A 12,119-nucleotide genomic window follows, 5' to 3' on the forward strand; every position below is an offset into this window, starting at 1 on the left:
TTCTTCAAGTGCTTTCCGCTGCTGCTCCTCTTGCGCTTTCCGCTGTTGCTCCTCTAATTCCTTTTTCTGCCTATCTGCCAGTTCTTTCTTTAGTTTCTCTTCTTCCTTCTTCTTCCTCTGCTCTTGATCCTTCTGTGCTTTTTGCTGCCTTTCTATCTGCTCCTTTTTCTGCCTCTCAGCTTGCTCTTTTCTTTGCTTCTCAGCCTGCAGCTTCTTCTGCCTTTCCTCCTGTTGTTTATCATGTTCTTTAGTTGTAACAGGAGGTGGATGTATCTGTTGCCGACCAGGCTCGCTTGAGGAAGACACTGGGGTTGTGGATAATAAATCTAGAGGCAGAGTTTGCAACCTCTGCTCCCTAAGTTTATTAAACTCAGTCAACGCCTCATCGTTATATTTCATTCTGGCAAGCTGTTTGGTTTGACTTATTGTATCGGCACCTACGAACAGGTCATCAAACATATCTTCTTGATGATCAACTTTTGTCAATTTTGCTTGTTCTAGGGCAGTGTAGGCAGTTTGCTTTGGATCATAGAGTCTGTTTGGGATAGTGGCCAGGGATAAGGTTTGGAGTTTTGTCGCTTCTTTTTCTGCATGCTTGTAATTAAGGAGAGTAAAAACCCCAATTCTCAAAGGAAAAGAGGGCCAACCTCTCTTCTTCTCCTCTTTGAGAGTTTGTGTGACACTCTCGGCCATAATCTGGTAGCAGATTTCCCGGGCTAACAGTTTGTCTGGGATATATAAAGGGAGGACATGCAGCCTAGCCTTACTCCCAAAAACTCTGATATAGGTGAAATTCTCTTCCCCGAACCAACTTGCTACGGCTGGTAAGTCAAAAGAAGCTTCATAGGAAATTCTGGGAATGGGTTTGTCATAAATAGAATAGTAAATGGGCACCATGAAACCATTACAAACTTGGTACAAATGGTCCTTGTAAGAGGACTTCCACAATTTCTGATGGTATAAATGAATGGGTGTTGGATCTTGGGTGGTCCATCTCCAACCGAGGACAGGAAACTCAGAATTAAAACACAGGGTATCCATAATGTAAGCAGTATAATAAAATGGCGGGATTTTCCTTTCGGTGACTATAGTTTTGGCTCTAAATTCACGAATAGCTACGACCAGCTTATCAGAAAGAATAGTGGCCCAATCCATAATTATACTATTGACAGCCGCTTCCATTAGGGGAACCATGTCAATATTGATATTAACGGAGTCATGTAATCCCCACAATATACACATCATAATCCCCGCATAGCAATAGGGAGAAGCCAAAGAAACGTTGGAGTACTTACCCGAACTTTCATGCTTGTGTTTGGCTGGGTTCTGCCTCCAATCTCGGAGGGGTTCGGATGGTGATTCATTTTCTTTTGCAAATTTCTCCACGAAGGCTCTGTTATAGACTAGCTCCGGTTCAGGCAAATGATACATTCGCCTCAGGTCATCAGGCTTGAACGACCCGAAAATCCTTCCATCCCTTGTATGAAAAGTTCTATCAGTGATGGGGATTTCTTCAATTGCCCAGCGCACCACATCTGTGTAAGGGAGGACCTGCTCTCTGGCCGCTATTTTGTGTAAAAAGGAGTCGGCCAAGTCTTTGAGAGTTGCATCAGACTTCCTTAGTACATCCACAATAGCCTTTGTCACTACCTTTTGTGGTTGCTCGGCCTCTAACAGATTATATGTGCCCTGCCATGTGGTCCTAGCAAGACCAGTGCACGTAGTGTCCGAGATTAGGCCTTTCTTCGAAATTGTAGCAGCTTGACCTACAACAGGTGTTGCAGTGGAACCAGCAGTCCTCTTGTGTTTCTTCCCCATCATGTTCAGGCTTTTCTCAACAAACGAACTCTACACAAATGCAAGAGAAATCGTAACACGAGAAATAATGAAGACAAAGCATAATGGGAAAGATATATATCACTTGAAGCGTGGCGATATTAATTTTCAAAAGGTGGCTGCAGATCCAATCACTGGTAAGAGATCGCATATGCATTAATGGTGTTTTTAAGGCCTGCTACCCATTAAATGACCTTTACACTGTTATTCAGCTGAATGACCCCCTAACGCGTGCAACAGATATGAAAATGCTTTAGACGCAAGTATTCGTTAATCGAAGGGGCAAAGTTATTAAATACGCATGCATTACCTTATCCCTGCATTTAACGGCATTTTGAAATCTGCGCTTTATCAACCGGATTTAAATATAATTTTAAGGCTCAAAGCAATCACTTTTTGAGAATGCCGATTACCGATCAACAATATCGCATCGCATCGGGGGAAAGAGTTACACTATCGTTTGAAAGAAGTCCTGGCGAATGCCGATTGCGACATCGCATCGGACTAGCGCGTGAACACATTACCAGATGCATATTAAGTGATTTGCCGACTTCCGATAGCGATATCGCATCGCATCAGGGAAAGACCTGAGCGCCTAGCGAGAGTGCATGGGATTCCGCCGACGGCCGATAGCGATATCGCATCGGGTCGGGGTTTATAACTTAAAGCGTTTTCCCACAAGAGGCAGTGCCGATAGCCCATCGCCGATATAGCGTCGCATCAGGGTGTAAGATATGTGCTCTTTTTGTGTATGCATCGAATACCGCCGATCGCCGATAGCGATATCGCATCGGCAAAGACCAAAGTGCCATTTAAATGCGTCTCTCTTGTTATTGCGATATGCGATCTTGCGATCGCTTTATCGCAATAACAAAAGATTGTTTTATTTTGGGAACATTGTTATTCGAAAGAGGCTTCAATTCACAAACCCATTTGATTATCATACCTTTTTCGAACAAATTCATTAATGCCAATTAATTTTTTTAAAAGGGACCCATTTCATATGTTGATTATTATGAATACAGATGATATGAAATGGGGGGTTGTTGTAGGGCACAACAATTGGCGATTCGTTGGTAGAACCAATTATCTCTGAAATTAATACAAACACTCAAGTTTTTCAAAAATAGAAACTCAATCAGAAGGAGAAACTTCTAATATAACTAGATATTCATGTGTTCTGACTAAAGTGAACTCCATTTTGTTAACTTCTTCCATTTAGTTTCAAGAAACCAAATACATAATAAGTTTCAAAAATAAGTCTTTATTGGTTCATAGTGATAGAATAGAAAACTTTCCCAAATCAGCTTTTATAATTAACCCCTTTGTCATAGGTAGAGCCTCTGTTGCCAGCAAACATTTATAGTCTCGACAGGGATACCTTTTAACCATAGTATTGTCCACTTTTCCATTCACATAAGAGTGTGATTAACAGAATGAATCCATAAAATGTTTTCATATTTTATTTTTCATCTGTTTTTCTTTGTAATTAATAAGATAAAAAGCCACTGTCCTGGTTTGGTGGCCAGCTTATGACAATGCCATTCACTGGTAATAATTTAACTGATCAAGCTGGCTCGTGATGAGACCCCTTGTCTTGAAATTTCAAGCCATTACCCTGTTTTGGTAGGCAGTATTGGTAATGTCAGTTAACCTATTTCCCTATGAACATGGTAAGCAGGCTTATGATAAGACCTCTTATCTTTAATCTTTTATATTTTAGAATTACACTCTGAGTAATCATAACCTTTAGTGAATGGGGTGAACAATTTTCTCCTTAAGAGCAAATGGATGACAGGTGAAGAGTTGAAGATACTGAAAATGGGTTAGCTTCTATCTTTACAGATAACCTTTGGAGACTAGTTTTGAAAACAGAAAATGATTCAGAACTTTTACCTCTTGAGAGGAGTCTTCAAAATTTAGATTATAGTTTCAGAACACAAGGATATCTAGTTTCCTAGAAACTATTTCTTTTGATTGAGGGTTCTATTATCTAAAAACAAATATTTATATTATTTTTGTGAGACAGCTTCCTCAAACACAACAAAAGGTCAATGGAGATACTCTACAGTTTTATTTCCTACCAATCCTACAAACTACGCAAATCTACAAAAGGAGAAGGGGTTACCTTCTCAATTAAAGAATTTCTTCAGGATCGGGCCATTGACGGGGAGAGAATCTCTCAACCCTGATAAGTCTTGCAATATAAAAGTTGAATGGCCTATCTTTTCACAGATCTGAAATGGTCCAAGCCACATTTTCTGAAATTTGGTATGCTTACCTTTATCCTCATGGGCCTTGTCCCATTTGAGAACTAAGTCACCAACTTGAAGTTGTTTGGAACCGGATGATGCTGAGTTGAAGGATGCTTTGATGATTTGTTGATGTCTGGCATGAGTGATTTTGGCTTTTTCCCTCTCTTCTTCTAATTTGAGAATTTGGTCATGTCTAAATTGGATAGAAGAAGAAGGAGTCTCTTCAATGTACTGTACTAGGGCTAAAGATGGAAGAACAAGATTTGTAGGCAACACGGCTTCTTTTCCATATACCAGATTGAAAGGTGAGGTCCCTATAGAAGCCTTTTGTGTTATTCTATCAGCCCATAATGCAAAGACCAAAGATTTATGCCAGTTTCTATGATTCTGTTCAACAGTTCGCTTAATGATTTTGATGAGATTCTTATTAGTAGATTCGGCTAAACCGTTTCCCTGGGGATAATAATTGGAAGAATATTTCAGTTTAAACCCCCTTTCAATAGCAAAATCATACATAGCGTTCCCTGAGAAATAGGAAGCATTATAAAAAACAAGAGCGTTTGGAACACCAAACCTGGTAATGATGAATTGGTCAATGAACTCGATAATTGCCTCTGCATTTGCCGCTTTCAAAGGAATAGCTTCTACCCATTTAGTAAAATAATCAGTAGCAGTAAGGATATACCTATGTTGTTTGGAAGATGGTGGAGTAATTTCCCCGATGATATCTAATCCCCATTGTTCGAATGGCTGTTCAATGTTGACAGGTTGCAGGGGGAAAGCTGATTTTCGTTGTCTTCCACCAGATGTTTGGCAATTAAGGCATTTTCTTACGTACTCATGGCAATCTCTAAATAGAGTAGGCCAATAATATCCAGCATGGATAATCTTGTGAGCTGTTGTGTCAGCTCCAAAATGTCCCCCAGCTGGTCCATCATGTAGCTCCTGCAAAACCTTTTGAGCTTCAGGTTTCTCAAGACATCTTAACAGGATAGAATCATAATTTTGTTTAAACAACACATCATCAATGAGAGTGAAATTCTTAGCTTTTAACCTAATGGCCCTTTTATTTTTGTAAGATAAATTTGGAGGAGCATAACCGTTCTTCAAATAAAATATCAAATCAGCATATTGAGATTCAGAATCAGTGACACTTATCTGATTGATGGATTCAATCTGATCCTCATCGCTTGATTCGTGAATGTTTGATGCTCCTGCCAATATCCTGCAAAAACCTTGGCCCCTAACAATCTTTGCTGGCTTTATTTCTAAGTCATACTCTTGAAGCGCTGTAACCCAATTGGCTCTTTTTTCACCCAATTCTTTCTGAATTAATAGTTGTCTTACCGCTGGGAAAGGAACTATAACTTTTGTGTGGGTTTTCAAAAGGAAGGGTCTATAATGTTTGATTTCTTTGAATACAGCAAAGGCTTGTTTCTCCACATCAGAATAATTCAATTCGGCACCTTGAAGATTTGAACTGAAAAATGATATGGGTGCTTCTAAGTTGTTATCATTCAGTTGTGTGAGTACTGCGGCATATGAAGTGTTGGATGCAATAGTATATAGTGTAAAATGATTAGAAAAATTTGGAGTATTCAAGGCTGGGGCACTGATTATTGATTGTTTGATAACATCAAAAGCTTGCTTTTCTTCTGATCCCCATTTGAAGACTGAATTCTTCTTGATCATTGTCTGAAGTGGTAATACAATCTGCGAAAAATTTGGAACAAATCGTTTGACAAAATTAATCTGACCCAAAAATGACTGCATTGATTTTTTGTTATGTGGGAAAGGGATTTCAGAAATTTCATTAATCCGATCAGGATCAATATAAATACCATCTTTGGATACTACAAAGCCTAAGAGTTTTCCTTGGTCAAGAGCAAAGAAGGACTTCTTTGGGTTGAGAGAAATACCATATCTTTTGCATCGCTGAAAGATCTGATTTAAGTCGTGCAAATGATTATCTCTCTTCTTAGAATACACAGTAATATCGTCTAGATAGACGACTACTGATCGATTAATTAACCCTCTGAAGGCCATGTCCATAGCTCTCTGAAATGTCGCTCCGGCATTTATAAGACCAAAAGGCATTTTCTGATATGCATAGGTTCCCCATTTTGTTCTGAATGTAGTTTTAAGCTGGTCATCAGGATGTACCAGAACTTGATTGTACCCTGAAAAACCGTCTAGAAAAGACATCAATTCAGAACCTGCCACCGATTGGAGAATTTGCTCCATAGTAGGCAATGGGAAGTTGTCTTTTAAGCTCGCTTTGTTCAAATTCCTGAAATCAATACAGATTCGAATGTCGCCATTTTTCTTTCTGACTGGCACCATATTAGAGACCCAGTTTGAATGTCGGACCGGAAAAATAATTTTGGCTTTCAAGAGCTTATTGAGCTCCGACTTAATCTGGCTCTCCAAACTTGGGTGTATTTTTCTTAGTTTTTGCTGAATTGGTTTTTGATCAGGAAGCATAGGAATAGTATGCTAGATAATAGATGTATCATAGGTCTTTAAATCATCATATTTCCATGCAAAGACTTGTTTGTTTTTCCTCAACAATTTAATAAATGCTTCCTTTTCCTTCTGAGATAGTCCTGTTCCTAAATTGATGTTTTGAGGAGACTCGTTGGTTCCTAGATTTATCAATTCAAACCTAAGGGTAGAACTCTGAAGCTTTGTATTAATTACAGGTTTAAACCTGTCTTTGATATCATAAAGATCTTCTAATTTTACCACTGGTTTAGGGATCGAATTTTCTTTAGGCTCTTCTTTCATCTGGGAATCATGATCATCTTCCTCAATAACTTGCTTATCATAAGAATTCTCTGAAGTTAAAAATTGCAAAATATCATCATCATGATTAAATACTCTCCAATTAGTGACATTGTCAGGAATTGAAGGTCTGAAAAGTAATTCTACAGAAAATCTATCAAGGTTGTAGTCTTCAGAAGGTAGAAGCTTTGAAGCTACATTGGCTAGTAAATCTGCGGCTGAATTTTGAGATCGAGGTATAGAAGAAATGTTGAATGCCAAAAAGTGTGAGGTAAGCTCTTGGACGAGCGATTGGTAATGTTTAAGGTGAGTCGAAAGGCAATGAATTGCATTTCTAACCTGTTTGACAATGATTTCCGAATCGCCGAATACCTTTAGATATCGCACCTCCAAGCCGATTGCTTTGTATAATCCTTGGATTAAAGCTTCATATTCGGCTGTATTATTAGTGCACTCAAACTCTAACCTACAAGACAACATTGTCTTTTCTCCTTGCAGACTAACCAATATACATCCAGCTCCTGAACCTTCAGCGGACTTAGAGCCATCAAAATACAGAGACCAAAATAAAGGAATATTAACAAAAGTATCTACATTTTTCTCAGCATCATTAAAACATCTGGACCTATCAGTTTTTGAAAAATTTTCTATTTGAGATGTAAAATGATTGACTGAAAAAGGAGATGGTTGGGCAACAAAGTTGCCAAAGAATGATTCTACCGAATAATTCCCCAAACTGTTGTTGTTGAATGCCACAGGTTGGTTTTCTTGCTCGAATTCAGTAACTGTGTGGGTCATATGCTTCTCACGATCGATCCTTATTTGATTTGGCTTTCCCTTGTAGGGAAGCCACATATGTGACCAATCTGTAGAAATATACCCACGCAGTTTTTCGGACCAATCTCTGCTCAATATTAAACCATAAAATTCAGGTATGTCGGCAATTAAAATATCAATTCTCTGGACAACCCTGGGGTCGGCAGACAACCTGATGGTTACAGAATTAATTTCACCCACTACCTGCACTTTAGTCCTATCCAACTGCACAATATGAGTGGCTGACTTCTGTGGCTCAATGTTCAGCTTAGAACAAACTGAAGCTGGCATTATATTAGATGAAGCCCCTGAATCAATTAAACAGTTGTGCAGGTTTCTATTATAAATCTCGTACGTCAGCAGGAAGGGTGGAGTGTGAGAATTTGATTTATCTCCAATTAGAACTGAATCGGTAGCTTCAACCATACCTGCAGGAGGCTGGCCTTGATCGTTGGCAGCTCTTGTACTGGGAAGGGGAGTAGAGGGGACAGCATTTAATTCTTTGAGAAGTAATTTTTGTTGATGTTTTAATTTGCTAAGCTCAAACATAGTTATATTTGCCTTAGTTTTCTTCATATCATCAACAATATTATACTCCATTGAGTCAGATATCACTAATGTCTTGGATGTTGAAGGAGTATTAGAAGTTGAAGGCTGGTTTTGGGGGGCTACTACAGGCGACTTCTTAGGGGGAATTTTTTCCTTTGCTGTAGCAGCACCTGCGCTCCTCTTCCTCGAGGTTGCCTGAGGAAGTTCAGAAGTACTTTTACTTCTTGTAGTAACCGGAAAGGCTTCTTCTTCATTCTCAGTATCAGAGTTTGGGAGTATAAAATCCCACATTCCATGGCATTCAGCTACATCTTCTTCATCATCGGTTTGTGAAGTCGTCTCCTCTTCCTCTTCTTCTTGGTCTGAATCTGCGTTAGATATGACGTTGGGTGGCTTTGATTTAGTTTTCGTGTAAGTTCTAAATGGTCTTTTATTTGAGGTTTCGGCCACCTGCTTCTTGATATCAACCATTTCATTAGACAATGTTTTGAGGACCTTTTGTAAACCTTCCATGTCATATGGGTCCTTTGGGGTTTTCTTCTTGGAATCTTCTTTAAACGAGACTTTTTTGGCTTTTCGATCTTCTAGAGCAGCTTTCTTCTCAAGAGCATTAATGCGCTTTTCAACAGCAAGTGCTTCTTTCATGTTTTCAGCTAAGGTAGGTTTCCCAGCCCTGTCTACAAAAATAGCTATGTTGGCAGGTAAGGCGGTAATATACCATTCGCTTCGGATTTGTTCACTTGGTTTAGAATCGGTAGGGATTTTATTCAGGAGTTTATTAAATCTGGCATTAAACTCCTTTATTGGTTCCCTATGCTCTATCCTCAAATTGGAGAGATCGTTTATTAAAGTAGCTAAGGACCTATCATCTCCATACTTGGTAAGAAACTGCTCTTGGCATGTGTTCCAACTGGTAATTGAACCAGAAGGTAAGGAAAAATACCAGGATCCTGCTGATCCTTGTAAAGTGTAGGGGAAAAGTCTTACAACAACATCTTGCTCTGTCACTCCTTTTAAGTTAACTGCTAACATAAAATTGTTAATATGTTCTTCAGCTTGGGTTCCGTTATCTGGATTAAATTTAGGCAGCCATTTTTCGGGAGCATCTGGTAGATCATGCAATGGTCCAGGCATGTTGACTGCACCCGGCCTAGTCCATGGATCTGCCATTATGCTAGCGACAGTGGTTGACACTACTGTTGGAATTCCAGATGTTTGGGGAGGTATCAAAGATGAAGAGTGAGTAGGTTGGGATATTGAGGCTCCTGTTCCCTGATGAACAACAATATGTAATGGAGGAGTGGGTGGTTGACTTTGCAGATGAGGAGATGAAATGGAGGATGTGGAAGAAAAATCCCCACTATCAGATCCTTCAGTATTTTTCTTTGACTTTTTCCTTTTGGGTAAAGGAAACTCAGTGGGTTCAATACCAAGTTTTTCGCTCTGAAGTCTAGTAAGAGGATGAGTGAGGTTGAACTGCGAAGTCGCACTGCTTTCTGATATCTCAGATTTTTGTGGTGAGATCGAGAAGCTCTGAAGTTTATGGATTAGAGACTGGACTTCAGGAGATTCAAGACTTAGCTGTTCTGGGATATGATGGGATTGAGCAGTGGTGGTAGATTCCTCTTCTTCTTGGTTATGGGCTGGCGAACCAGCATGTAATTGAGAAGAACGAGGAGATTTGGAGGGAGAATTACTCTTAGAATGACTTGCCGATTTAGGTCTGCTTGCCATTCACAGTCAAGGCCCTCCTTCTAGCGCCAAAAATGTTGATGCCCCGAAAATCGTTGCAACAACATTGGGGAAACCACCCGGTCCGGACCTTAGTGCAGCTCCTTTTCCGTTTGGAATAGTGGTTCCGACTGGGGATAATGGGACCAGTTTCCCAAGAATTATAAGTAAACAGGATGGATGAGTGACTTATGATATAGGATGGTAATAAGCGAACAACTAAACTATAAGCGAAATGTAATAACTGTAATCTAATCCCGGGACTTATCACTTAATAAAGCGTAGCGTTTGATGATCTGTGCTTTAAGGCAGGCATATAGATGACTCTAACACTTAGGCATAGATGTTTAAACCATTTAAAATTGCTCTGCATAATTAGTTATGCAGAGCGATTATAGCGAATTACTACACTTAATCGTTTATATCATTGATACATGCATGGGTGAAAGAGATAACAAATCACCAAAACATTCAATAGTGAAACGAAATGAAGATTCGTTGTTATATCGCATACATGCATTCAACAATAGCAAAGATAATAACACAACAATTCATATAATAAGAAAGAACACAGATACAGATAATAGTACCATGTAAGCTGCTCGATCAATCCAGTATATTAATCACTATGTCACAGTCCTTCCTTCAAATCAGAAAGCATTCCCAACAACAGACAGTCGTGCGCAATTGTGTAAAACAGCCTTCTAATCAAAATTAAGAACCGTTGGTCGAGTTTCACAAAAGAATATAGACTGAAGCACAATAGTGCAAACTTCAGCCTTTAAGTCTATTACAAAATTTTACGACCCTTTCCAAAACAATGAAAGGGTCTATAAATACTATACTAATCTAAATATCTAAGCAACTGAAAAGCTATTAAATTGGCATCAATAAATGTTTTTTCCATCTTTCTTGGCGATCTGGCAGTTGGCAGCAATGCTTCATTCGGTGGGTTCTTTGCCTTTACTCCTTAGCTGACATATCGCCAGCATTGGCTCTACTTCCGGTGGAGTGTTGAGACGCGAAGTTAGCTGGGCATCATATGTAGCATCCTGAATGTCGGGGATCAGGCATCCGAGGGCATCTGTTAAACACTTGAGAGCAGACCTTTGAGTATGTGGCTTGACTAGAAAGAGCCAATATGCATCAGAGGTTAAAGTATTTACTCCGGTAATTAACTTCCTCTGTTCCTCCAAGTCATGATAATTTGTTTGTTCAAGCATATCTGCTGTTGTTATGCTTCCAGGTGTGCACTTGGAGATCATGTTTGCCAAATAAAGTGTATCATTGACTAGGTCGATCATATTGCTGGCAATTATTTTACACCTGGAAGCCGCCCTTTCTGCTTTCATTACCTGAGTGTTCCATTCCGTGAAGAGTATGTCCTTGTACGCTTCATGGATTCGGGACAAATTCGCCGCTTTCCCTTCTTCAGTGTCTTGCCACTCAAGATAATCGGATATGGCTTCTTCGGCCTGATCTAGCTCATTTCTGGCCTTCTCTATTTGCGCACATACTGTTGTAGATATTTCGCATAATGGCTCAGCCTTAGCAAGTTGTTGTCATAGAAGTCTGATCTGAGACAGTAATGCGCTATTTATTTGAGTTGCCTCTGCTTTGAAAACTTTCACATTCTGTGTGCTCTTGATACCTTCGAGCTGTGCTGATAGTTGAGCTATTCGCTCATCTTTCGATTTCATCATCAGCTCATTTGATGCTTTCAACTGTGACAATGCCTCTGACAATTCTTTTGCCTTCTGAGTTTCACTTTGGTCTATCCTTTGTCTTTCAATTTGCAGTTGCTGGGTTAACAAATTGTTTTCCTGCTGTTGAGCCAGCAACTGCTCTTCCACCTGTGCTGCTTTGTTTTTCGCTTCAATTACCTCTGCCTGTAATGCATATATTTCATGGTCCTTAGTCTTCAACAGAAGACTTACCTCCGATGCTTTGTCGATAGTTGCTGCAGAATAAGCTCCCGCGAATTGCGACAGCTTTGTCAGATCATCGGAGGGATCCAAATCCTCCTTCCAGACCATATTGCCCGTGACTGTTTGCTCAGGAAAGATAGAAGGTTGATCAAGCCTTCGTCTTTTCTTAGAGCGCTTGATAACAGCTCTATGCTTTGGGCTGTAGAAAATATCCAGGGGA

The sequence above is a fragment of the Pinus tabuliformis genome, chromosome 6 (genome assembly GCF_031772625.1).
Source record: "Pinus tabuliformis cultivar Carrire ecotype Pingquan chromosome 6, CPIR1, whole genome shotgun sequence".
NCBI lineage: Eukaryota > Viridiplantae > Streptophyta > Pinopsida > Pinales > Pinaceae > Pinus > Pinus tabuliformis.